The following is a 27,678-nucleotide window of genomic DNA, read 5'->3' as shown; positions in this document are numbered from 1 at the left end:
CTCCAGTGACAGGTTCCCTTTACTTAGCAAGTATTGAGATTTTATCTTTATGAATGGTAAGTGAATGTTTAGATATGTTGTATGAAACTCATTATGAAAATAAAAAGAGATTTACCTAACAAAACTATGAATTATATACGAACCTAGAATGTGTAACCTGTGTGGTACAGGCAGTAGTTCCGGCATTACTGTAGAAGTGGGACATAATACACAGAGTATTTCCAAAATCATCCCTGGAGCCTGCTCTGGAAGACCTGGGGGTGAAAAGCCCTCAGAGCCGCCATTCATCATCGCTCCATCAGGTGTCGCTGCACTCGAGGCAGAGAATGTAGCTTCAGTGCGTAACAAAAACATTGGAGTACCTGGTGAGTGTACCCGCAGAAGGTCTCACAGAGAAGGGCACTGCTGCCACACACCGAGGACGACATAACGAGCTTGCGACCACCACACGCTGCTCTTCTAGTTAAAACAAGTGGAAGCCGGCGGCAAGCAACAGGTAGGCTCCGAGTGAGTGATACTGCTTGTGTGAGGGAGTGGAGGTGCATACAGGCCAGTGCCATGCTTGTCTCCCCAGCACTGAGTCATGCCTGCTGCTTCTTCTCTGCCAGCCTGTGCAATAGTGCATAGTATTCTGCAGTGTTCTGGTAACTGAGCAGAGGATCTGGCGCTGCAGAACTAGGCGTCAACAGGTGGCCAGTGCTGCCTTGTTTTATATATATATATATATATATATATATATACTGACCTCATCATATAGAATGGAGGGAGTGGATGGACATATATACTCCTTGTACCAAATATAGCTATATACTGACTCCATCATATAGAAGGGCGGGGGGGGGGGAGTCTATAGTGGATGGACATGTATAGTCCGTATATCACATATAGCTATATACTGACCCCATCATATAGAAGGGAGGGAGGGACTGAATAGTGGATGGACATATATACTCCATACAACAAATATAGCTGTATACTGACCTCATCATATAGAATGGAGGGAGTATATAGTGGATGGACATATATACTCAGTGTACCAAATATAGCTGTTTATTGACCCCATCATATAGAAGGGAGAGAAGGAGTGAATAGTGGATGGACATATATACTCTATATATCACATATAGCTATATACTGACTCCATCATATAGAAGGGCGGGGGGGGGAGTCTATAGTGGATGGACATGTATAGTCCGTATATCACATATAGCTATATACTGACCTCATCATATAGAAGGGAGGGAGGGACTGAATAGTGGATGGACATATATATTTCATATACCAAATATATGCTAACTGCATCATATAGAAGGGAGGGAGGGAATGAACAGTGGATGGACATATATACTCAATGTACCATATAAAGATGTATACTGACCCCGTCATATAGAAGGGCAGTGCACCCAGTGTAAGCTGAAGGGGGTGAATAGTGGATGGACATATTATTTGACATATGTACAGAGCCCTCTAATTTACATGTATACAGTACACCCATAATGAATGAATAGATGCAGTCCCCTGTTTAATTCATACTGTGCACCCTGTATAGCTAGATACTGAGCTTTCTCTTTTAATTACCATCCATCCATACTGTGCCCTTTTTTATTTATATATGACAGTGCATCTGTATACATATCATTGATCACATGCTGTTAACCACTAAGTCATCACCCCTGTAAGATGGGAGCGCTGCACTGGTAACCACAGGGAGAAAACTAAAGCAACCAAACAATGAATATTCAGAACAGCAGCTTAAAAAGATGAGAAAAATTCATTTTGGTTCATACTATGAATAGTAAGAAACTTGATTCTCCCCTCAAAGGATACATAATACTTACTATTCTGTTTCAATGAAAGAAGTACCCCCCTCTATTAGACATATATACTGTGTCCTCTCCATTAGCTATATACTTTGCCCTTAGATTATATTCTACGCCCCTTTTATTAGATATATATACAATGCCCCCCCTCTATTAGATATAAACTGGACCTCCTATATTAAATACTATACTACCTATTATACTATCTGTATAGTAGAATAGAATAATAAAATCGAAGTATAAACTCGAGTATAAGCTCAATATAAGCCAAGGCACCTAATTTTACCACAAAAAAGTGGGAAAACTTATTGACTTGCAAATAATCCTAGGGGGGGGGAATGCATTTGTCAAAGCCTCCCCCCCCCCACTGATGAAATGCCCAGCAGCTTCCCCTCACTAATGGAATGCCCAGCTGCCTCACCCACTAATGAAATTCCTAGGTGCCTCCCCCTAATATATAGGTGCCCCAGTATAAATGTTATCCGCACAATGCCCCCAGTATTCATTTATCAAGCATACTGCCTCCCAGAGTATGTGTAGCACTCTGCACCCCCCAATATATAGGTAGCCAGCAAACTGTCCCCAGTATATAGGAAGCCAGCACACTGCCCCCCACTATTTAGGTATCTCAGAACACAGGCCCTCAGTATATAGGTAGTCCAGAACACTGCACCACCCAGTATATAGTTAACGCAGAGCACTGCCCTGCAAAGTATATAATTAGCCAGCACAGTGCCCCACCCAGTATATAGGTAGCCAGCACACTTCCCCACCCACTATATAGGAAGCCAGCACACTTCCCCACCCAGTACATAGGTATACAGGTACATATAAAGATGTATACTATCTGCATAATATAGAATGTGTGAGACCCCAGTATAGAGCGCTACCCCCAGTGGGAGCTGGAGGGACTCACCGCCAGCCTATGAAGTGGGAGGGGTGGTCCAGGAAAGAAGCTGCGCTTCGGGCCACCCCCTCATGAATACACCCGACCACTTTGAGCACGATCCGGCATTACTATTGTGTGGCAGTTTATCACTGCTAAAAATAGAATAGCGCTAGGAGCTGCCTACTTTAGAGCTGGTTGATGGCGTGTTTTTTGTGGGACATGTTGTACAGTATCATTCTGGATCACTTTTAATTGCATTATTTTGTTAGATGAAACGGGTAAAAATCCCAATTTTTGGTGGGTTTTTTAAGTGGCTTAATAATAATCTTTTAAATTCTAGATTACATGCGTTACAGACGCAGTGATGCTTTATATGTGGGGTTTGTGTTATAATTGTGACTTTTTTTTGCATTAATGTCTCTTTATAGGTTTATGGGGCATTTTTATCATTTTATTAATTTGTTTTTATTTAAGAACTTTTTTTTGCGTCATTTTCTTGTGGGCTCTGTTTTCACGACTTTTACTGTGCGCTCCAAATGATAAATCTACTGTATTCTTTGCTTCGGTACGATCACGGTGATACCAAATAAATATAGGTTTTATTGTGTTTTAATATATTTTCAAAAACTAACCAAATGTGTACGAAAATAGTTTCGCCATCTTCGAATAATTATTTCATACGCTGGTGTATGGTGACAAGCTGTGTGAGGTGTCATTTTTTTGCGAAAGGAGCTGACGTTTTCATTGCTTCATTACTATTTTGAGGACTGTGCGACCTTTTGATCACTTTTAATTACATTTGTTTTTACGTGATGTAAAATGGAGTAAAAGGAGTGTTTTGGACATTTGGGCGCTATTTTCCAGTCTGGGGTTCACTGCCGGGAGTAAGTGTTTGAGACACGGTGTACCTAACATGTTTGTGATTCTCACTGTTTATTCAGTTTTATATCAGTTGTAGGGAAACTTTTTGTTTTTTTACTATTTTTTTAGACCCTCTAGGGCAGTGGTGGGGAACCTATGGCACGGGTGCCAGAGGTGGCACTCAGAGCCCTTTCTGTGGGCACCCAGGCCTTCAGCCCAACACAGAGTTTGCCAGCTAGGACTCAAGGCTTTCTCCTGTTATACAATACAACCCAGGACGTGCCAGCACTATTTTAAAGTGACGTCCTTGGCTGCCAGGACTACAGGAGGAGCGGGAAGGTGTGGATAGAGATGGATTGTCATTGGAGCTCCTGCTCTGGGTCCCCTGATTCTTCCTCTTCAGGGGACCCAAGAGGGAAGCTACAATCCAAATTTCTTCATCATCTATCAATTGTATTGGTGAACTCAGGACGTCAATACGATTAAAACCTGTCATACAGCAGGGATCAATAAGTTACTGCTTAACTTGTCATGCTGGCACTTTGCAACATATAAGTGGGTTTTGGTTGTAGCTTGGGCACTCTGTCTCCAAAAGGTTTGCCATCACTGCTCTAGGGTACTTTAACCCTAGATGGTCTGATCGTTCCTACCATATTCTCCAATACTACAGTATTGAAGTAAATGCCATTTTTACATAGTCTTAATTACAATGAAGCCTCTGGTCTGACAAAGACCCAAAACTGTCATAGCAATCAATCCCCAATGACGACTTGGGGAGCAATGATTGGAACAAAGATGGTGGCATTAGCGGGCTGTTGGACGATCCAACAGATCCGGACAAACCGCAGAATTTAACAATTAAATTGTGTTGCAACACAAGCACTTACATGCATCGGGAAGAAGAAGGTTAACTCCAGCGAACCTGATCGGGGAAGCAACAGATGCAGGATATCGGGTGCACGCTGGTAGTGATTCGCGGCAGCTGTGCATTCTCATCGGGGAACACACCTTGGGGATCGCGCAGGGACTGGTAAGTAAATCTGCCCCATTATGATCCATCTAGTTCTGTGAGCTGACAATGTGGTTAGGTTATCAGAGTACAGGTTTATATACACTTTCATTTGGCATCTGAACATTGTACTAGTGTCTGACACATAGAGGGATGAAACAGATCAGAGATGATGAGATCCATGAGATGCCTATTGAACACAATGACAGTCAGCTAGATATGTTGTTCCTTCCTGCTGTGCCTCCCCAGATAAATAACTTATCTATCTATAGCGAAACATTGACAGCATAGCATAACAGTGAATTAGAGAATGTGTTATTTTGTTATCCTGAGTACATTTCAGTTCTAGCACAGATCAGCACAGGGGTATTAGCGGTGGGTGTTTGCTGCGATACAGCATCAGCACCTCTGCGCCGTACATATGTATGGTGCAGAGTGTGAAGAGGTTAAAGCCATATTTGGATACAAAAAGTTTTCAACTTTAAATATCCCAAGGAGCACTGTGCAAGCGATCATATTGAAATGGAAGGAGTATCAGACCATTGCAAATCTACCAAGACCCAGCCATCCCACTAAACTTTGGCCACGGTCACACATTCCACTAGCAGTCCGTTTATAATGCGCACTAGCACACAGGGGGCGGGCCCTGGCTGATCGCATATGCGTTTCCAGGGAAACGCATGTGATCGATAACCCGAGGAGCTGTGTCGAAATGAGCAAACATTTTCATTGCTACCATTTTGAGGGCTGTGCGACATTTTGATCACCTTTTATTCCATTTTTTATGTCATGTAAAATGGTGTAAAAGTCGCGTTTCGGACATTTGGGCGCCATTTTCCGTTATGGAGATCACCGCCAGCAATATCCATTTTTTTTAAAGATTGGGCATTTTGGAACGCAGCGATACCTAATGTGGTTGTGATTTTTTTTTAAACTGTTTATTAAGTTTTATATTAGTTCTAGGGAAAGGGGGGTAATTTGAATTTTTAACACTTTATTAATTAAAATTTTTTTAACTTTTTTTTACATTTTTTTTTCACTATTTCTTAGACCCTCTAGGGTACTTTAACCCTAGAAGGTCTGATCGTTCCTACCATATACTGCAATACTACTGTATTTCAGTATATGGCGTTTTCGCATAGGATTGAATACAATGAGCCAATGGCTCATTGTAACGAATTTTCAAAAACCATGCAGCCTGCGGTCTGACAAAGACCTGAGGCTTTAAAGCAACCGATCAACGCCCCCCTGATGATTTTTGGGGGAGCGAAAATCTCAATAAAGATGGGGGCCCCATGCGCATCTCTGTATGAAGAGGGCCCAGCCCGTGAGCCCTCTACATACACCCTTCACAGCTTTGCGGCGGATATATCCGTTGCAGAGCGTGAAGGGGTTGATATATTCCGCTCCTCTTCACCTTGATCCCAGCGCTGTTTGTCGCTAATCTTGAAACGCTGGGATCACCTAGAAAAGAAAGTTATGATTAGCCAGCACGGAGTGCAGGGAAAAGATGCTCTGGGCTGCTAATTATGCATGCCCTCGCCACCTCCCTCTCCCGTGCTGGGAGAGGGAGGTGACATCACGTGAGAGGCATGAATTCACGCCTTTTGCATGATGTCACCTCGCTCTCCAATGCTCCCAGCTTCCCACACTTCAGCTTTTTATTAGTGAGCAGTTTAGAAGCCATCTGTATGTATCCATAAGCCAAAAAGGCTTCAGTGAAAAATCACTGATGTGAAACTATATGAATAATTTGTGCTTTATAAGATACAATTTATGAAATAAGCCTAAAATGCTATTTTATTCATGTTGGGAGTAATGTCCAGTGTACATGCACCACCTACACTGATTATCGGTAAATCATTATATTAGAGCTGAGTAATGGAGTCAGAATGGATTCACAGACCAGAAAATAATATTTTTTTACTACTAATATTACGTAGTATGTTTGATGATAGATAGGTGGGAGATGGGGCGGTCAAATGTAAGGTAGGGCATATTCAAAATCCTTGCCACATGAAGAAAGATAGGTTGTGGTACCTGTGTAGACTATTCCTGTTGAGGTGTAGCAGTGTGACAGCAACAGAAATAGATTGCTAAATGTACTGTTCTAACACGAAATCTGTCATTTCATTTGTCTCTCATGTCTCTTTTGTAACATGTCAGTAAATATTCGGTAAGCTGACCTTTGCTCTTTTGTTATAGCTATCCCCAGTCTTATGCTGGTTAACGCCTCCTCTTTAGGGGGTTTCTTGAGAATTTCCACCATGAGATGTTAATCCCTGCATTGCAGCGACCTGAGACTGAACTCATTCATGTCTTCTCCCAGGCAATGCCTGGCAAGCAAGGCTGCTGCATGGCTGTGCTATTGTGCTTCTGGAGATCCATTGTATGGCTTCACATAATAACTTCATAGATCACTGGTGTCTCCAACCCTTGTAAACAGATCTGGGTGGTGTAGAAACAGTATCATTTGTTTTCAATCCTACAGCAGTATTGTTGAAAGTTTGAGTTGAAGGTGATGCTTCTGCAGGGACAGGGTCAACTATCAGTACTCAATAAATGGCTCCTTAATGATCCAAGTACACATCTGCATGTACATATACATCTTTGGTGCATTATATTAATTTTGCAGATAATAACCATATGTTCAGAGATGGTAACTTCTTTATCCATACAGCTGTAAAATCAGTCAACATTTAAGGCTGGTGCCACACACACCACTTTGTTTGCGTTTGAAGAAGCAAACGCAGACAAAGCCGCACCCACCGGGGTGGGCTGCGGCCCATTTGCATTGGTGTTTCTATGGAAACGCCTGCGATCAGGAACAAGCCGCCGGTGTTTTGCATTAAATTAACGCAAAACACCGGCGGCTCATTCCCGATCGATGCGATCGGACCGCGGCCCACCCCGTGTGTGGCACCAGCCTAAGGCTGGGTTCACACCTCGTTGTTTTACATACTTTGTAAGGGCACATCAGGAGGGTTCTGACTTGTCCTTACAACGTATAGCACAGACGTCCTGCCAAGCGATGTATGTCCATTGCCTCCATGTGCCACTATTTGTCAATGTATATGCTAAGCATTGGGTGCCCCTCTGAAGTATTTGCTTAGCTTATACTTAAAATGTGATGTGAACCCAGTCTAACTCTACCTGTATAGATACATTTAAGTTTTACTGTTCTTTATGCTGATATTTACAGCAATAGGCTAATAAAGTCAACCTGCTCAACACATTGGAGGTTACCGTGGCTTTAGCGGTAGGATCAATGAGTTGTCATGATTGGATTCCATTGGTTATACTGTCAGTTTTTACCGTTTCTGCAGAGGCTCTTTTAATATGTAAAGTAAACACAAGTGACATTTTACCTGAGAAGATTATACTGCAACTAAAGATCTGTACACGTAACAGTCATAACATTGACAAGTGTAAAGGTGCTTTGATTGCAATAGTACTAGTAACAGTAACTGTATGTACTTAAAGGGAACAAAGATAGTGAATGGTTCATAATGATATCCTTCTATATTCTGGAAGAAACAGCGATACGCAGGAAAAGAACTTTGAACAATATATACAGATTTATGAAGTCGAAGAACAGAGAACTGGGACAAAATGCATAATGGGAACTCACACTTGGGTGTGGTCTCCGGATTCAGTAAGGTCGGCGGCACACATGGGGTTTTGAACCCGTTTTTTGGGGCCGTTTTTAAGGGTGGTCACACACATGGCGTTTTTGGGCCGTTTTTAGTTAGTCCTTTTTTTTAACGCATGCGTTTTTTTGAAAACGCACTACTAAAAACAGGCCAATAACAGCCTAAAAACGCCATGTGTGTCACCACCCTAAGCAGGCAGTAAAAAAAACGCATGGGTTTTTTGAAAATGCATCCATTTAAAACGGGTCAAAAACGCATGCTTTTTTTACAGACTGCTTAAAAATGGCCCAAAAACGGGTTCAAGACGCCACGTGTGCCCCCGGCCAAATGTCTGCCTAAAGCCTGATCACTTGCTGAGGTTACATTGCGTTTCCACTGCATCTGCTAAAACGCAATGTAACCTCAGCATGTGATCAAGGCTTAAGCCTTTGGAGTGTGTCAAAACGCATAAAAAAACGCAACGCATTGTCTGAAAGCACCCTCACGGCGCCTTTTGACCTGCGTTAACATTGCGTTAAGAAACTTAATCAGTAATGTAATTAGGCAAATCACTTCTCATCAGCTGTTGTAATGCGTTTCAAACGCAATGAAAATGCAACCAAAACGCAACGTGTGAACGCGTCCTCAGGGTGATGCCAGACATTAACCCTCACATTGCATTTTGTAAACGCAAATGCTAGCAGCAATGTAATTGGAAAAATCTCTGGCACCAATTGCTGCAGTACTGAGGCCCCGCATGCGTTTTTCGAAAACACATGCGTTTTTTAACGGACTGCTTAGGGTGGTGATACACATGGCGTTTTTAGCCCGTTTTTGGTCCGTTTTTAGTTTTTTTTTTTAGTATTCAGAATTTCTGAATACTGGATGGTACCCCCAGTTTTGTGTAGGGTCTACCTTCACTGCACCATTGCCACTTTATCCCATTCTTACAGTATTACAGTCTTACATTTGACTGAATTGATAATACTGTTAAAAATATAAAAATACTATTAGGACCCTGGGCTAATAGGGGTGGCCACTGGTCTACTGTGCTGCCCTATCTTTCATCTGGGGCTACTTGTGTCCCCCATACATTGTATTTCTACCTTCCCATTTGAGGAATATACATGTTGAATTTGTGTATTTGCTTTCAATAAAGAGTATTATTTTATACAAATAAGTGTTTTTTGCCGCTCTGGTTCTTTTTGGTATGCACACGTTTTTGTCTGGTTTTCCGAATTTGCGCAATTAAAAACAGACAAAACCGCATGCGTTTTCAAAAACCGCATGCCCTTTTAAAAACGCATGCATTTTTTAACGACCTGAAAATGTCTCCCCCAGAGGAAGCCATTTAGTGGCGAAACACGTGTCGGGCTGTGCCTTCTTCCTTGGTCCGTGGTTTGTATGCATGTTTACAATTTTTGCTCTAACTATTTAGGTTGACCGTTTTTGGTCTCATTAACTAAGCACTTTAGCTGCATATATGAGCATTTCTCACTCGTTTACACTATGGTTACACCCGGTCCATTGTAAGATTCCTTTGTCTGTTTGTTATCCTATCTGTTTGCCTATCTTTTAAACTACTGTTATTATTATTATCAATGTGCAATAAAGTTTCTATTCTTTACATCTTATTTTTCATTACTCCTCACTTATTTCTTATGGGTTTGTTTGATCTGAAAATGCACCAACTAAAAACGGCCCAAAAGCGGCCTAAAAACGCCATGTGTGACCTCACCCTTATGGTGAGGTCACACGTGCCGTCTTGGCTGTGCTTGCAAACGCACCCACCAGGGCAGCCTGTGGCACGATCACATCGGTGTTTCTATTGCATTAAATTAACACAAAACACCGGCGGCCCGTTCCCTATCCATAGAACTGCCGATGTGATTGGGCCGCGGCCCGCCCCGGTGCGGCTTGGTCTGCTCTTGCGTTTGCAAACGCAGCCCGAACGGCACATCTGCCATCACCCTTAATCTCATCCCACTAAATATAAGCTGCAATATGGGCACTTTGACCAAAAAGTTTTTGTCCTTTGAGAGTAGCAACAGAAAATTAAATTCCTCTAAAAAAAAATATTCTAAATATTCTAGTCTAAATCTCATAAAACATATAAAACCCATAGACATATTTGGTATCACATTAATCATAGCACCTTATAGAATAATAAATTATATTATTTTATGTGTACAATCAACAGAGCAACATTTAAAACAAAAAAAAATATATTTTTTAACAGAAAGGGACAATACCTTTTTATTGTGGCATAAAATATGGCATACTTCAAAAATGGAAAAGGTCCTGCAAAAAAAAAAAAAAATAATTTTAATGTGGTTAAGAGAACAGAATAATTAAAAAGTTATGGGCTTGGGAAGATGGTAATAAAAAATGTAAAGAAATACATTGTCATCAAAATGCAAAAACAATAATTGGGAGGCTATAATACATACAAAAAAAGGTAGTCTCCCATTCCAGATCTGCAAACAAAAGAAGAAAATGTCCAGCATCTGCTCTAAAAAATTAGGTTTCATTTATTGGAGAGAGACCATTGCCAGTGTTTGTGTTGGTTGTCTAAAGTGTGAGGGTGATGCCACACATGGCGCTTTGAACCCGTTTTTGGTCCGTTTTTAAGCAGTCCGTTAAAAAACGTGTGCGTTAAAAAATGCATCCTTTTTTGGGGGGGCTTTTACCAATTATCTTGATTGAAAATGGCCAAAAACGCATGTGTTTTTTTAATAGCAAGCGTTTTTTTACAGACTGCTTAAAAACGGACCAAAAATGGGTTAAAAATGCCATGTGTGGCATCACCCTGAGGGTGATGGCACATGTGGCATTTTGAACGCGTTTTTGGCCCATTTGTAAGCAGTCCGTAAAAAAACCGAAAGTGTCTTTTGAAAACGCATTCGTTTTTGATAGGTTTGACCAATTTTCTTAATTAAAACAGGTCAAAAACGGATGCATTTTCAAAAAACGCATACGTTTTTCAAAAACGCATGCATTTTTTGAGAGTGCTTATAAACGGCCCAAAAACCGCATTCAAAACGCCACGTGTGCCATCACCCGAATTGTAAGTGTAGTGTCTAAAGTGTTTAGGGAGCTGTCTTTCAAGGTAGCAAAAGGGGGCATTGTTTTCCATTTAACACCTTGGAAAACGTTTTTTGCATACTTCCCAGAATTCCCTAGTGGAGCATCTATGGCTTTAAGTCTCCACATACCTTTAAGGTGGCCTTAATTGGCAATCTCTCCATAAGGAGAACACCTGACCCTAGTCAATAGCCTCTCACATAGCCAAATCAGTTCCCTACGCTGTGCTGAGGAGACCCTTCCAGGTTGAGACAGTGCTGTCTGCAGTTGGGAGTCTTTTCCTTATGAAATAGATATACTGGTTTGGCTTAATCCCACACCATATCTTTAGACTTCTTGTAAGTCATACTTGGTGTTTAGGGGGCTGCCTTTCAAGGTAGCAAAAGGAGGCATTGTTTTTCATTTAACACCTTGGAAAATGTGCCAATATAAGTAGTAATTTATTTATTTATTTGTTGAACTGTTCTCCTAACCTACTTGCCTCCTAAGGCCGGCGCCACACAGGGCGCTTTGTCTGCGCTTGCAAACGCAGACAAAGTCGCGCCCACCGGGACGGGCCTCGGCCCGATCGCATCGGCGTTTCTATTAAATTAACGTGAAACACCGGCGGCTCGTTCCCGATCGCAGGCGTTTCCATAGAAACGCCGATGCGATCGTGCCGAGGCCCGCCCCGGTGGGCGCGACTTTGTTTGCATTTGCAAGCGCAGACAAAGCGCCCTGTGTGGCGCCGGCCTAAGGACACTGATACAATTGAAAGCAGGAGTGCAAATCCAGACTTACACTTTAGCTTCTCTCCAGGGTCCCGCCGTACAGGAAGAGTTGTGGGGCCAGCAGGAGGACCTTCAAAGATATTTCGGTCCTCTCCGCACCTTCTCGCTTTTCCTTCAGTCCAAAGCCGCCAAGAGATTCTAGGTGCCGGGGACAGGGCCGCACCTGCCATGAGGCGAGTTGAGCATCTCGCCTCAGGCGGCGGGCCTCCTGCTCAACGAGGGAGCGGCATCGTGCTCCCACCGGCCTGCACTGAGCTTCCGAACACCGGACGGGACCACATTGCAGCCCTCCGTCCGGCACCTTACTCCCCGACGCTGCCGGCACCTTGCGCCAACCCCCAGCCGCCGCCGGCACCTAGCGCCCGCCCCCCGCTGCCGCCGGCACTGAGCTTCCGGCCGGCATGCGGGATTTTGATGCAGGCCAGCGCCACTTTCCAGCCGGGCACCGTGCTCCTGGCCGCCGGCCGACAATGTTCTCGCGCCCCTCCACTCCTCGCATACCTCCGCTCCCGGCTTCCCCTTCGCTCCTGTGTCAACCCCGCTGCGCTCCAGGCTCTCGGCTCCCTGCTCCGACCGCCCCCGCTCAAGTTCCAGGCTCTCTACCCCCGCCTCACCGGCCCGGCTATCGAGTCTTCCCACTCCCGGCTTCCCCACCGCGCCACCGCCGGTGCAGGGTAAAGCGCCGAACACAACAGAGAGGTATTTCTGTTTGTGTATATGTATGTATATCTGTGTGTATATATGTGTGTATGTGTGTGTATATATATATATGTTTGTATATATGTACATATGTGTGTATCTGTGTATATGTGTGTATATGTATCTGTGTATATGTGTGTATATGTATCTGTGTATATGTGTGTATCTGTATCTGTGTATATGTGTGTATCTGTATCTGTGTATATGTGTGTATCTGTGTATATGTGTGTATCTGTGTATATGTGTCTGTGTGTATATGTTTGTGTGTGTATATGTTTATGTGTGTGTATATGTTTATATGTGTGTGTGTGTATATGTGTAAATGTTTATATATATATGTGTGTGTGTGTGTGTGTGTATATGTATGTGTAAATGTTATATATATGTGTGTGTGTGTGTGTATGCTGGATCTACTGTTTGTATATGCAGCATTTTTGATATTTATCAGGGCTTCTATTTTGTACTACATGGCAGTACTCTGTATGCATTGTATACTACATGGTGGTACACTGTATGCATTTTATACTTAATGGCGATATACTGTATCTATTTTATACTACATGGTGGTACGCTGTATCCATTTTATATTTAATGGCGATATGCTGTATGCATTTTATACTACATGGTGGTACGCTGTATCCATTTTATACTACATGGTGTTACGCTGTATGCATTTTATACTGCATGGTGGTACGCTGTATGCATTTTATACCGCATGGTGGTACGCTGTATGCATTTTATACCGCATGGTGGTACGCTGTATGCATTTTATACCGCATGGTGGTACGCTGTATGCATTTTATACTACATGGTGGTACGCTGTATGCATTTTATACTACATGGTGGTAGGCTGTATGCATTTTATACTACATGGCAATACGCTGTATCCATTTTATACTACATGGCGATACGCTGTATGCATTTTATACTATATGGTGGCACGCTGCATGCATTTTGCATTAATTTATTTTTACACCAAACCAATATGATGGTCCTGATATCTAAATTATATGGGCGGGGGGGGGGGGGGGGGCGTCTTTTTATGGCTCGCCTCAGGCAGCAGACAGGCTAGGTACACCCCTGGCCGGGGATCTAAAGTTATCGCTTCTATTTTCCAGGATGTATCTTGTACATGCTTGGCCACTGAGGTGCCACCCTGTGAGGATTCTTCACTGACGATTAAAGAGTTAAAATTACACTGAGATTAGTTAGGCCCATTCCACACTTGCGTTGCAGATCACGCCAGAGTCTGATCAGGGTGCGATCAGGGTTTGGTCAGTGAAAAACGCACATTTTGCAATCAGTTTTCAGTCAGAGTTTGTTCAGTGTCTCAGTTTTTCACGCGCGTTTTCAATGCAATTTCAATGCGTTTTTCACGCGTGAAATGGACTCAGGACTAAGCTCTATCTTTTCTATGGCAATTGATGCGCAAGTGTCTCAGAGTGCAATGCGTTTTTGATGCATCTCCATAGACTTGTATGGTGCGTTTTTCACGCGCGTGACTTGCAAAAGTAGAGCATGTCGAGATTTAAACACGCGTTAAAAAACGTGCATGTGTGCGTAAAAAAAAAAATGCAAGTCTGAAAAGACCCATTGGTTACAATGGATCAGAGTGCAATGCAAGTTCTGCCAGTCAAAAGCACGCGCAGAAAACGCGCGTGAAAAACGCAAGTGTGAAAGAGGCCTAAATCTTGACTTGTGTGGAACTGCAGTTAGATTCTTTGAGTCCTGTCTGGTGAACTTAAGTGCTGTGCTGAGCTTAAGTGCCCACAGAGAGCACTCTGAGTGCCACCTCTGGCAGTAATACCCCTTAATGACCTGGCCCTGTTTTTTAATTTCCATTTTTCACTCCTCACCTTCAAAAACCTATAACTTTTTTATTTTTACACATTAAAGCACTGTGTGACGGCTTGTTTTCTGCGTAACAGAACTTCATAGTGATGATATTGAATATTCCATGCCATGTACTGGGAAGCGGGAAAAAAATTCTAAATGCAGTGAAAACTGTAAACAACGCATTTGTGCCGTATTCTTGTGGGCTTGGATTTTACGTCTTTCACTGTGCACCCCAAATGACATCACTACTTTATACTTTGGGTCGGTACAATTACGGGGATACCAAATTTGTATTGTTTTTTATAACGTTTTCATACATTTACAAAAACTAAAACCATATTCTGGTGCTAATAACTTTTTTTATACTTAGGTGTACGGAGCTGTGGGTGGTGTAATTTTGTGTGACGTTATTAATGCTACCATTTTTAGGACTGTACGACCGTTTGATCACTTTTTATTGCATTTTTTATATTTTTCATATTGGCAAAAAAGTGTGATTTTCAACTTTTGGGTGCTATTTTCGAGGTTAAACACAGCGAAAAACTTATTGTATTTTGATGGGACATTTTTGGACGCGGCTATACCTAATGTATTTATGATTTTTACTGTTTATATATATTTATATCAATTCTAGGGTAAGGGGGGTGATTTGAATTTTTAGTTTTTTTAATTATTATTTTCGTAATGAATGGGTTAAAACGAGACAGCTGTCATGGCGACCCATTGCCGCTCCCGGATGACCTCACGCGGTGCCCAGGCTAGCACCAATCGCGTGTGTGACTGGTAAGTATTTTCTGCAATATGCAGCAAAACTTACTGGCTTTGAGGTTAACCCCTTAACGCTCTGCTCCGTAGCTCTATGGCGCAGAGGTATAGGGAATGTATGAAGAGGGCTCACAGGCTGAGTCCTCTTCATACAAAGGTGGGGGTTGTTGCATATTGCAGCAAACCCCCACCACTAATAACCGCGGTCGGTGCTTGCACCGATCGCGGCTATTAACCCTTTCCTTGCCGCCGGCAAAGTCGCCGGCGGCATTTACAAGACGGTGGCGCGCGGGCGCCGCCATCTTTATTACGGTCGCCGCGCCCCCGAACGTCATCAAACGTCTTCGTTTATTCTGGCATCTGCAGATTAGTTACAATGAGCCAGTGGCTCATTGTAATGAATGAGCTGCAAAAATGCCATATATTGCAATTCAGAAGTATTGCAATATATGGTAGGAGCGATCTGACCATCTAGGGTTAATGTACCCTAGATGGTCTAAGAAATAGTGGGGAAAAAAAAGAAAAAAAAAGTTTAAAAAATTAATAAAATATTAAAAATTCAAATCACCCCCCTTTCGCTAGAACTGATATAAAACATAATAAACAGTAAAAATCACAGACACATTAGGTATCGCCGCATCCCAAAACGCCTGATATATCAAAATATGAAAACGGTTACGGCCGGTGGTGAACTCCGAGACGGGAAATGGCGCCCAAATGTCCGAAATGCGACTTTTACACCTTTTTACATCACATAAAAAATGGAATAAAAAATAATCAAAATGCCGCACAGACCTAAAAAGGGTAGCAATGTAAAGGTCGGCTCATTTTGCAAAAAATGACACCTCACACAGCTCCATGCGCCAAAGTATGAAAAAGTTTCAGAAGATGGCAAATTTTTTTCTTTTTTGTACACATTCGTTTAATTTTTGAAAATGTATTAAAACACAATAAAACCTATATAAATTTGGTATCACCGCGATCGCACCGAACCAAAGAATAAAGCTGCGGTGTTATTTTGAGTGCATAGTCAAAGTCGTAAAAACTGAGCCCACAAGAACGTGACGCATGTGCGTTTTTTTTTCTTTTTGAACATTCATTTTTTTATTGATTTTCCAGGGGTAATGTCACATACAGATGTAATAAATTACATTAAGAAGTATGATTTCCATTTGTCTGATTACAGTCATTACAGAAAATATCAATAAGTCATGGAAAAAGGAAAAGTATAAAACAGATAAATAAAAGAACTGTAACTTGGCGACAATTGAGGTTTTACAGTAACATGAAGGCGTATAAGAATTACATAATCATACAATAATGGTATTATACGTCGAGCTTTGCCCTATATCCCAGTTGTTTAAAAAATTTGTGATCTTGTGTAGACAATGAGCGATGGTTTTTTTCATACAAACAATTTTCATTTATTGAGCTGATAACTTCGGCGAGAGGAGGGGGGGCAGGGTTTTTCCAATATTTAGCAATTTTAATTTTGGCTGCAATTAGTACATGACTGATTACTGTTAGGTGGGTGTGTGGGAAGTCTTCCATGTCTATGAAGAAGAGAGCTTGAAGAATTGATATCTTTACAGGAAAAAGACTTATTTTAGTTAGTAAAGCATTGATAGCTTCCCAAAAAATGTGATTGCAGTTCCACCATATATGTAGCATGTTGGCGTTCTCGCTCTGGCAGCGCCAGCATGTTTGGGTATTATCTGAATAAATGCGTGCAAGTCTGTGGGGCGTGTAATACCAACTGTATCTTATCTTAATGGAGTTTTCTAAGTGGTTAATACATCTGGATACTTTGGGGGGAATTCTGAACGCCTGGAGCCATTGTTCCTCACTTAGTGTCATGTCTAGTTTGTCAGACCATTTATTTAGATGGGAATTTATGGCCTTTGATTGGGTCTCGACTAGGAGCTTATAAAAGGTAGATAACCCTTTTGATTTGGACTCTGGGTTTAGTAAAAACTTTGTTATGTCCGTGTTTACTGAGCTAAAACTGAATTTAGCTTTGTTAAGAGCTGTTTTAATCTGTTGGTATTGTAACCAGTTTATTCCTGTCGTTTGGGTATCCAAAGATATTGATTCCATTGGTTTTAACTTTCCAGATGGTAAAATAAAATCTCCCAGGTTCCCTGAATCTTTCCTCCACCAATATATAGGACCCAGGTTATGTATACCTGCAGACAAACTGTTAATTGGAACGTCTTGTGGGACTATACTTAGGATTTTCTGATATAGTTGCTAAAGGGTGTGTAGGCTGGGAATTGAAGATCATTAAGCTGTATAGGTACGCTTTAATGTCTTTTGTTGGGACTTGATTGTTTTCTATGTTGATCCAATGTTTATTAGTATCTGGGGACCAAAGAGTTTTAATTGGTCTAAAATGCTGGCCTTATAGTATTGTATTACAGATGGGCAGCCTAGTCCGCCTTTATTTATTGGTTGAATAAGTATATTTGCTTGTATACGGGGTTTTTTGTGTTTCCAGATATAGGACCAGAGGAGTTTGTGCAATGTTTGGAGTGTTTTCATGGGGGTTGGGATGGGTAAGTTACGGAATAGATATGGTATTATACACATTTTAACTGTAGCTATCCTCCCAAACCAAGATAATTCTAAGTCTTTTTTAATCTTGCTTAGGAGGTGTTTGTAATTAATGTTAAGTGTTTCTTTGTGTGGAGATGTTAACTTAATTCCTAGTTAGGTGATATTTGAGGCTTCCCATTGGAATTTATATTTTGACTTGAGAAATTTAACTGTTAAAGGGGGTATGCCCATGTTTAACACTTGACATTTTGATGTATTTCATTAGTAATATGATACCTGACTATATTTTCCAATGATTTGCATTGCAGCTGGTAATGATTTTGAGGGATTCGAGAGAATTAGAATGGTATCATCTGCAAATAGGCCTACTTTGTGGTCTGAATTTCCTATGTTGATACCTGTGATTTGTGGGTCACTTCTAATTAATTCTGCAGAGGGTTCAATAGTCAGTATAAATATCAATGGGGACAAGGGGCACCCCTGTCTTGTACCGTTTGTTATTGTTATTTTTTCTGATAAAAATCCTGATGTGTACACTTGTGCAGGTTTGGAATAGAGAAGCATTATGCTATCTAGAATATTGCCTTTTAGGCCAAATTTCTTTAACGTTGCTAACATAAATTTCCAATGGACCCGATCGAACGCCTTCTCCTTCTCCAGAGAAAGGAGCAGAGAAGGCGTTCGTCGGGCCTCAGCTATTTGAATTATATCTAGGATCCTTCTAGTGCTGTCTAGTGTTTGTCTTCCTTTAATAAAACCGGTTTGGTCGTTATTGATGACAAATGTTAAAATGGAGGCTAATCTAGTGGCTATAATTTTGGCATAGATTTTTAAATCTGTGTTTAATAAAGAGATCGGCCTAAAGTTCATTGGCCTGTCTGGGCTTTTACCGGGTTTTGGTAGGGTAATGATTAACGATTGTAACATTTCCTCTGGGATTTCTTTCTCTTCTATTATGGAGTTTAGGGTTTTCAAAAGGAAGGGTTTCAAAATGGTGTAAAAAGATTTGTAGTATTCGTTTGTGAGGCCGTCTGGGCCTGGTGGTTTATTGTTTTTTGCCTTTTTTATCGCTTGATCAAGTTCTTCACTACTAATTGGACAATTTAGTGCTTTTATCTGTTGTTCTGAAAATTTAGGTAGTGTTATACCGGATAAGAATTCATTAATTGAGCTGTCTGATGGCTGAGGGCTGGAAGAGTCATCTTTTATATAGTGACCTGTAGTATTCGCCAAACGTGTTAGCTATTTCCTGTGGGTTTATGATTTTGTTGTTTTTTTGGTTGATAATGTAGGGGATTTTTTGTTTAAAGCTTCTATTTTTGATTCTATTGGCAAGAATTTTGCCTGCACTGTTACCTTGCCAATAGTAATTGGCTTTACATCTTCTCATATTAAATTCTAATTGGGTTTGTAAAGTTGGTATAATTCGTATCTTAGTTCTTGTATTTGGTTGGCAAGGGTTTTAGAGGGGGAGATTTTATTTTTAGTATCTAATACAGTTATTAAGTCTAGGAGGGAAGAAGTTTTGGCCATTTTAAATCTTTTGTGTCTGGCAGCTTGTTGGATAAGTAAGCCTCTTATGAAATTTTTTTGAGCGCACCATAGGTTAGCTTCTGAAGTGTCCGGGGTATTGTTAAATCTAAGAAATTCTAGTAGCTTACTTTCCAAGGTTTGGGTGATGTTAGGGTTTGATAGCAAGTAATTATTAATTCTCCAGACAAAGGTCGCTTGCGGGCATGATGAGTGGGAAACGGTAATAGTCACCGGGGCATGATCAGACCATGTAATCTGGCCAATGCTTACTGATGTTACTTTTTGTAGTAGCCATTTGTCTACTAGGATTAGGTCTGTTCTGGAGTATGAATTATGGGGTATTGAATAGAAAGTATAATCTTTTTCTGAGGCATGTAAGACTCTCCAGGAGTCGTATAGGTCTTCTGAGAGGATGAGATTAGAGAATCTCACACTGTCACATGAAGTGTAGGAGTTTGGACCAGGAGGAGGTGATTTGTCTATGCTTGAGCTGGGGACTAAGTTAAAATCTCCGCATAGTATTGTGTGTCCCTGTTTTATGTTATAGAATTTTTCTATAATGCTTTTAATGAAAGGGTATTGTTTTTTGTTGGGGGCATATATGGAGATTAAGGTGAATACTTTGTTGTCAATTTTACATACCAAAAAGATATAGCGTCCATCAGCATCCGTTTCTAATTTTATGGGATGGCCACTGTGTCTTTTATGGCTATTGCAATTCCTCTTTTTTTTCTCTCTGCAGGAGCAAAGAAGATATGAGGGAATTTGTTATGCTTTAATCTTTTGGTGTCTTCTAGATTTAGATGCGTTTCCTGAGCGCAAATAATATCACTCTTTAAGCTTTTGGGCCTCTTTCTAGAATAAAGCTCTTTTCATCGGGCTATTTAGGCCTTTAGTATTGATAGTGGTTAGGTTAAATGTCATTTTTGGAAGAAAAAGTACAGATGCTGATTACGACGCTATACCTATACAAATTTTTTATGCTATATTCTATACAAGTTGTTTCATTTGTCGCCATATCAAAACCTGAATAGTTATTCAGGGTAACATAAACTATAAAAAAGACAACATAAAACTTGAACAAAAACTGTGACAATGCTACCTGCATCGTCACAGTTTGGGGATAGGATTTCCGACTGTCCGGTTCTTATGAACCTACCAAGCTTCAAGGCAGCTTGGTGTATTGGAGAGGGTTGGTGATTTCTTGGCTCCGCAGACTTCCCTTGTTTAGGTGGCGAGTTAGTAATAACAACAAAAAAAATAAATAAAAAGAACCTAAGTCGAGCGTGAACTCACGTATTTGTGAGCAAAAGGGAAAATTGGAACATATACTTGCTATGAGAATGGGCAGTCCTCTCAGGTAGCGGTGCTCCAATCTTTATTCAGCGTTGCTGCTTTCTTTTTTGCTGGGGAGGTGAGGTCGCCTTCTTCTTGGGAGAGTATGTTCCATTTCTGAAGTTGGGAAATAGCTTCTTTGGGGGAGCTGAGGGCATAATTTATCCCATTTCTGAAGATGATGAGCTTAACCGGATAGCCCCATTTGTATGCAACTTTATTTTCTCTTAACGCTTTTGTTACTGTAGCGAATTCTCTTCTTCTGCTCAGAGTTGCTGCTGAGAGGTCTGAGAAGACTGTAATGCCCTGGAATCACTCTGGAAGGGGTTTCTTGCTGCTTGCCGCTCTAGCAATAGCCTCTTTGAATTGGTAAAAGTGGATTCTGGTGATAACATCCCTGGGGGCAGAGGCAGGGACACTTTTGGGTTTGGGGATTCTGTGCGCCCTGTCTATCACTAGGTCCTTTTTATCAGCTTCTGGAATGAGGGCGGTGAATTAATCAATAAGGAAATCTTGGAGATGCTCCGTTTCTACGGTCTCTGGAATGCCCCTGAATTTTAGATTATTTCTCCTGGATCTGTCTTCCAGGTCTGCTAGCTTTAGTTTAATGTCTGTTATTTCATCATTGAATTCGTTATAGGCATCTACTAGGGCAGTGGTGGCGAACCTATGGCACAGGTGCCAGAGGTGGCACTCAGAGCCATTTCTGTGGGCACTCGGGCCATGACCCCAGGACAGAGTTCACCAAATAGGATCACATTCACCAAATCTTCTTGCAGTCCCAGGCAACTTAAGAAATGATGCTCTCAGCGCTATTTTACAGCAACACTTGATTGGCTGTTTGCAACGCTGCAGGAAAAGTGAGAACTGTTAAAAGAACTGCAATATCTTTGGAGGTCCTCCTGCTGGATCAACCATTCTTCTTCTACAGAGAGGAAAGGCTAATACAATTGAAATATGTGGAAGAACAGGTAGCAATAAGTTTCTAATTAAAATGCCATGTTGGCACTTCACGGTAAATATCTGGAATTTGGCTGTAGTTTGGGAGTTGTGGGCATCAGTGAATTGCTCCATTTTGTCCTCTTGATCAGAGGTTCTTTCTCCAATGTGTGTTATCTAATTCTGCAGGACACTTAGTGCACTGGAGATATCTTTCTGTAATGACTGCCTCAGGGCTCCCAGCATGTCAGATAGCATGTGCCTCATGGTGTGCTCAGAGGAGGCTGATGTAGCAGAGCTGTGACTATGACTGAGGGGGGTGCTCACTGTGTTGCTGCATACTGTTTGGCTCAGTGAGGGATTGCTCATGCTGTGGGGTCTGAGTGTTCTCAGGGGCACCTAAGTAGGGCATAGAGGGGCTATAGCGGAAGGCTGCGCTGATGTCCGTGTCAGAGCGCAGCCCCGCTCTCTTCCTTCTTCTCATGAAGCTGCCTGCGGGACGCGTGTGGGGGAAGAGTCGGCGCCATCATGGCTCTGCGCCGGGAACAGGGAGGTCAGTCTTACCGGCCCGGCGCCTTTCTTCTTTGACTTCCCCATTGCTCTGGCGGGTATCGACTGCTGTGTGCCGCTTTTGTCCGGGAGTCCGCGGAACGTTTTTTTTTTTTTCAATTTTTCCACATTTGGAAATTTTTTTCCGCTTCGCAGTACATGGCATGTTAAAATAAATAACATTACAGGAAAGTAAAATATGTTACGCACAAAATAAGCCCTCACACAGGTCTGTACACGTAAAAATGAAAAAGTTATGGATTTTTGAAGGTGGAGAGCAAGAAATGAGCGAAAAAACCCTGTGTCCTTAAGGGGTAAAGGGTTTGGCCACTCTTTTACATAAATTGCCCCGTTACTGTCTTAATAATAATCTCTGCTCATCAATTGATTCATCATCCCTGATACTTCCTTTAGTGCTGTCTGTAAAATCTCTGTGGATCTTTGTTACATGTCTGCGCACTGATAAATAGGAAGAACCTGCAGCAGGAGATGATGACTCCTCCTGCTCCTCTCTCCCTGTGTATGTCAGTGAGATGGACTGTGAGAGAAGACGCAGTGGAGGCTGCCATTAGGAGGGACTGAAGGAGTGAGAACAGGAAGTTGTGTATATATGCAGAGGGCAGCATGGTGAGAACAGGGATAGGCTGAAGCTCTCACAGGAGGCACAGGTACACATACAAGCAGAGATATGGCTAATAGAACAGTTTTATTGAAAAGTGGCCAATCCCTTTAACAACAATGTGATCTAAACTCCTTAAGGACCAAGTCACTTTCGTACCAAGCCCAATTTTTAAAAATATGTCCTGTGTTCTATAAGTGGTAATAACCTTCAAAGATTTTAACATATCTAGGTAGTTTTGAAATTGTTTTCAAGTCACACATTGTACTTCAAATTAGTGGAAACATTTGGATGATATCTTTAGCATTTAGTTAAAGGGGTTTTTCCACAAAGACAAGATTTTTAAATATACTCGGGATAACAAAATAACACATTCACTAATTCACTGTTATTAACAAAAATACAGCATTTCACAGATATACCATATATACCACGACTATAAGCTGAGTTTTTCAGCACAATTTTTGTCCTCGGGTTCCTGGCGGGGTCGGCAGATGCACGTCTATGGGATCTGCCGGCAGAGAGACTAAGAGGCGGCAGTGTCACTGCCTCTTGACGTCATCGTTCTGCAGTTTGCATAGATGTACATCTGCCAGCCTGGCCAGAAAACTGAGGAGGTGGTGCGGAGAGATGAGTACGTCGGGTAAGCGTCGGTTGGTGAGTACTATTTTTTTTTTTTTTATGGGGCACTCTGCTGTGGACATTACACTAAGGGGGTACTCTGCTGTGGACATTGCAAGGAGGCGGGCTCGCTGCTGTGGGCATTACGCTAAGGCGGGCACTCTGTTGTGGGCATTACACTAGGGCGGGCACTCTGTTGTGGACATTACACTAGGGCGGGCACTCTGCTGTGGGCATTATGCTAGGGCAGGCACTCTGGTTTGGGCATTACGCTAGGGCGGGCACTCTGGTGTGGGCTTTACGCTAGGGCGGGCGCTCTGGTGTGGGCATTACGCTAGGGCGGGCGCTCTGGTGTGGGCATTACGCTAGGGCGGGCGCTCTGCTGTGGGCATTACGTTGGGGCGGGCGCTCTGCTGTGGGCATTACGCTAGGGCGGGCAATCTGCTGTGGGCATTACGCTAGGCGCGCACTCTACTGTGGGCATTGTATTGCTTACAAGATACTACTGGAAATAATAGAGGAAGATATGACTGTGTGTGTTATAACACTGTGTGAGATAGCATAGCTGGAGTGTTGTGTGTTATATCCATCTCATGGATCTTATCTCTCTTTTTCTATGTGTCAGATGCTAATATTTTCAGAAGCTAAATGAAAGTGTAGATAAGCCTGTACCCTGATAATCTAAGCACATTAACGGCACACAGCATATCATTACTAGAGGAATCATCATTTTCTGCTTAGAGAGTTCCCACCCACACTGACCATCACTGGGTAATAGGAGATATTATAGCTATAGCAATAAAACTGGGTAAAATTGTAAAGTAAAAATGTATCTTTATTGTGTAAACATCACTATGGTATTACAATTTGAGAACTTTCTTTTATAGGAAAGTCACTAAATTCTTTGCTGTTCTTGCAGATAGTCATAGCACCCAAATGACTTCATATCTAACATTTCCCAAATGTTTGCTTTATGTATTTTTTTATGCATTTTCTCGGTTTTCTAGGATGTTAAGGGACATAGAATTGTGGATGCAATTTTTTACATTTTCATGAAAATCACCAAAACCTATATTTACAGTCACCTGCTCAGCTTTTAAGTTTCTTTGAGAGGCCTAAATAAAGTAAGTAAAACCCAGTAAATTACCCCATTATAGAAACGACACCACTAAATGTATGGAAAACCAACTTTAAGAAGTTTGTTAAACCTTTAGGTGTTTCACAGGGGTTAAAACAAAATAGAGGTGCAATTTACAATTTGAAAATTTTTTAGACAATTCATTAATTATGACCCAAAATGAAACATTCACAATGAGTTACATGATGAAAAGAACCAAAATACCCAATATCTCCAGAGTATACGAATATTCCATATGTGGTGGTAAGCTGCTGTATGGGCACATGGCTGAGCATAGAATGGATGGAGCGCCATTCAGAGCAGATTTGCATCGTCACATTTTACAGGCTATAAAATGTTTATTTTTTTTGTAATGTGGACATATGTGGGATTATTTTTTCCAGGATGAGATCCACTTTTCAGGGTACATTTAGAGTGATTCAATAGCTAATTATGGTGATAATTTTTATATATTTTTATGGTTGACTTGTTTTGATGAATATAGAACTCATTTGGTGAGAAATTTTATAGATTTTGCATTGCTATGTTCTCTAGAGCACAATATTTATTTTTTGTATGCTGTTGTATACTGTTTTTTTAGCAGTTTTTTTGGTGTGGGAATAACTGTACTTTTTATTGGTATCATGTCGGGGAAAATGCTACTTTTTGATCACTTTTTATCCTGTTTTATGAGGTAGGATGTGAAAATATCGTAATTGGGCCCATGCTTCCGAGCCTGTGCAATCACGAAGGGTGATGCCACACATGGCGTTTTGAACCCGTTTTCGGTCCGTTTTTAAGCAGTCCGTTAAAAAACACATGCTTTTTTTAAAAACGCATGCGTTTTTTGAAAACGCATCCGTTTTTACCATTTTCAATCAAGATAATTGGTAAAACCTGTAAAAAAACGGATGCGTTTTTAAAAACCATGTGCGTTTTTTAACGCATGCGTTTTTTAACGGACTGCTTAAAAACGGACCAAAAACGGGTTCAAAACGCTATGTGTGGCATCACCCTAATACTTACATACACTTTTGGAATGCGGTAATAGACAGCACTTCCCGACATACATGTACATCTAGATGAGCTAAGGGGTTAAACAGGGCTGTCATATGGAATTTCAAGGACCCATGTGGGCATATTTTGTTCCCCACATTCCCAGTGTGCACATTGGTTTCCCACTGTGAACCTTATGCAGGGCCGCTTGTAGCCATTTTACTGCCTGAGGCGAAAATTGAAATGCTGCTTCCCCCAGCTGCTTATAGACAAATTTTTAAAAAGCTTCTGCAACCGGGCAAAAATACAATAACAATTGATTACATCCCAACACAGCGGCACAGGGTCACAATCAGAAGGCTCCCTGGCCTTCTGTAAGTGACAATACACAATGCTGTCTCGCACACTAGTAGATCAGTCAGTGACACAGGCAGAAGCGACATCTAAGATCTTACAGGAAATGATCTGCTACATCAGGAAGAGAACTTCTTTACCACTTCTACTCCTGGCTGTCACTTATCACTGTTGTATTCATCACCAGATGTCTTCAGCTCCGTGTAGCACATCTCCACACTGCGCCTGTAAAAATACCACTGTCACTTACAGTATATCAATGAAATTATTTATTGTATATCATATATAGGGTCGACTAATTAATTATTTTTTCACCATTCACAACACAAATGAATGATTAGAAAGTGATGAAGAGTTTGTAAAGTCCCCATAATAGTAGAACGGATATAAATATAAATAAACAGTAAAAATCATAAACACATTCGGTATCACCACGTCCGATGCCCGATCTATCAAGATAAAATAATGGTTTTTCATTGTGTTTAGTTTTTTGCCATTTTGAAAAATATAAAAAATTAAATAAAAAGTGATCAAAAGGTCATACAGTCCTAAAAATGGCAGCATTGAAAATGTCATCAAAAGTCGCAAAAAATGACACCAACCAAGTATGAAAAAGTTATTTGTGCCAGAAAATGGCAAAATAAAAAAAGAAATTGTACAGGAGGTTTTAATTATTGTAAATGTATGAAAAATTAATAAAACCTATACAAATTTGGTATCCCCATGATTGTACTGACCCAAAGAATAAAGTAGACATGTCATTTGGGGCGCACAGTGAAAGCTGTAAAATCCAAGCCTCACAAGAAAATGGCACAAATGCGTATTTTCACCAATTTCACTGCATTTGGATTTTTTTTCCCTACTTCCCAGTACACGGCATGGATTATTAACTGCCGTCACCATGAAGTGTAATTTGTTACGCAGAAAACAAGCCATCACACAGCTCTGTACGCAGAAAAATAAAGTTTTAGATTTTCGAAGGTGGGGAGTGAAAAATGAAAACGCAAAAGCAAAAAAAGGGCCTCGGCGGGAAGGGGTTAAAGTACTAACCCCTACAGCTGGAGTATAAAATGTTGTTTGTAGGCAAATGATAGGTGAACTTCTTCCAGGTTAACTGTACTCATTTGACCCAAATGTTTTTTGTGCCAACTCCCTTTAGCTCTGCAAAATAAAAACAGTTTGTAGTTACACACAGTAGTATGGTAAGACAATCTGTAATATGGGACTGTAGGAGAATTTAATAGGAGATAGATGATAGGTACATTGATGATGGAAGATGAATATGAAAGATGATTCATAGATGATAAATAGATTTATAGATGCATTAATATAAAGTAGATTATAGATAGATATGAGAGATATATGGTAGAAGAGAGATAGAAGATTGATTGATTGATTGATTGATTGATTGATTGATAGATGGATAGATTGATAGATATCTAGCTAGATAGGAGATCCACATGCAGAGGACCCCTTAAAGACAGGGCGCCCAGGGCACATGCCCAGTTTGCAAACCCTAACGCCGGCCCTGAATCAAAGTAAGATTAGTATGCCAGAAAAGCATAATTTTTATTGAAAGGCTGTTTTTAGAAAGTATTTGTGGATGGAATCAGAATTTGGATCAGTTTGAATTTACTAAATAAAGACAACAGCATTTCTCCCTATAATGTATTGAATAAAAATATATGTGTATT

The 27,678-nt window shown here is 41.1% G+C and overlaps 1 protein-coding gene across 6 annotated transcripts in view; it reads left to right on the top strand.

The window, feature by feature from the left end:
• Window positions 1-27,678, top strand: part of ANKRD6 (ankyrin repeat domain 6) — a 106,853-nt gene that overhangs the window by 118 nt on the left and 79,057 nt on the right. For 2 of the 6 annotated variants that reach the window (XR_011854209.1, XM_072141960.1), the window contains exon 1: window positions 311-496. The exons of 1 other annotated variant lie outside the window; for it this stretch is intronic. The gene's annotated coding sequence lies outside the window, so the exon portion shown is untranslated. Of the gene's footprint in view, window positions 1-309; window positions 497-27,678 lie in introns of those variants that run through there. 3 more of the 6 variants (XM_072141959.1, XM_072141955.1, XM_072141956.1) reach the window with 3 other exon arrangements.

This window comes from Engystomops pustulosus, chromosome 3, assembly GCF_040894005.1.
Source record: "Engystomops pustulosus chromosome 3, aEngPut4.maternal, whole genome shotgun sequence".
NCBI lineage: Eukaryota > Metazoa > Chordata > Amphibia > Anura > Leptodactylidae > Engystomops > Engystomops pustulosus.
This window is presented reverse-complemented; position numbering and strand designations above follow the sequence as displayed.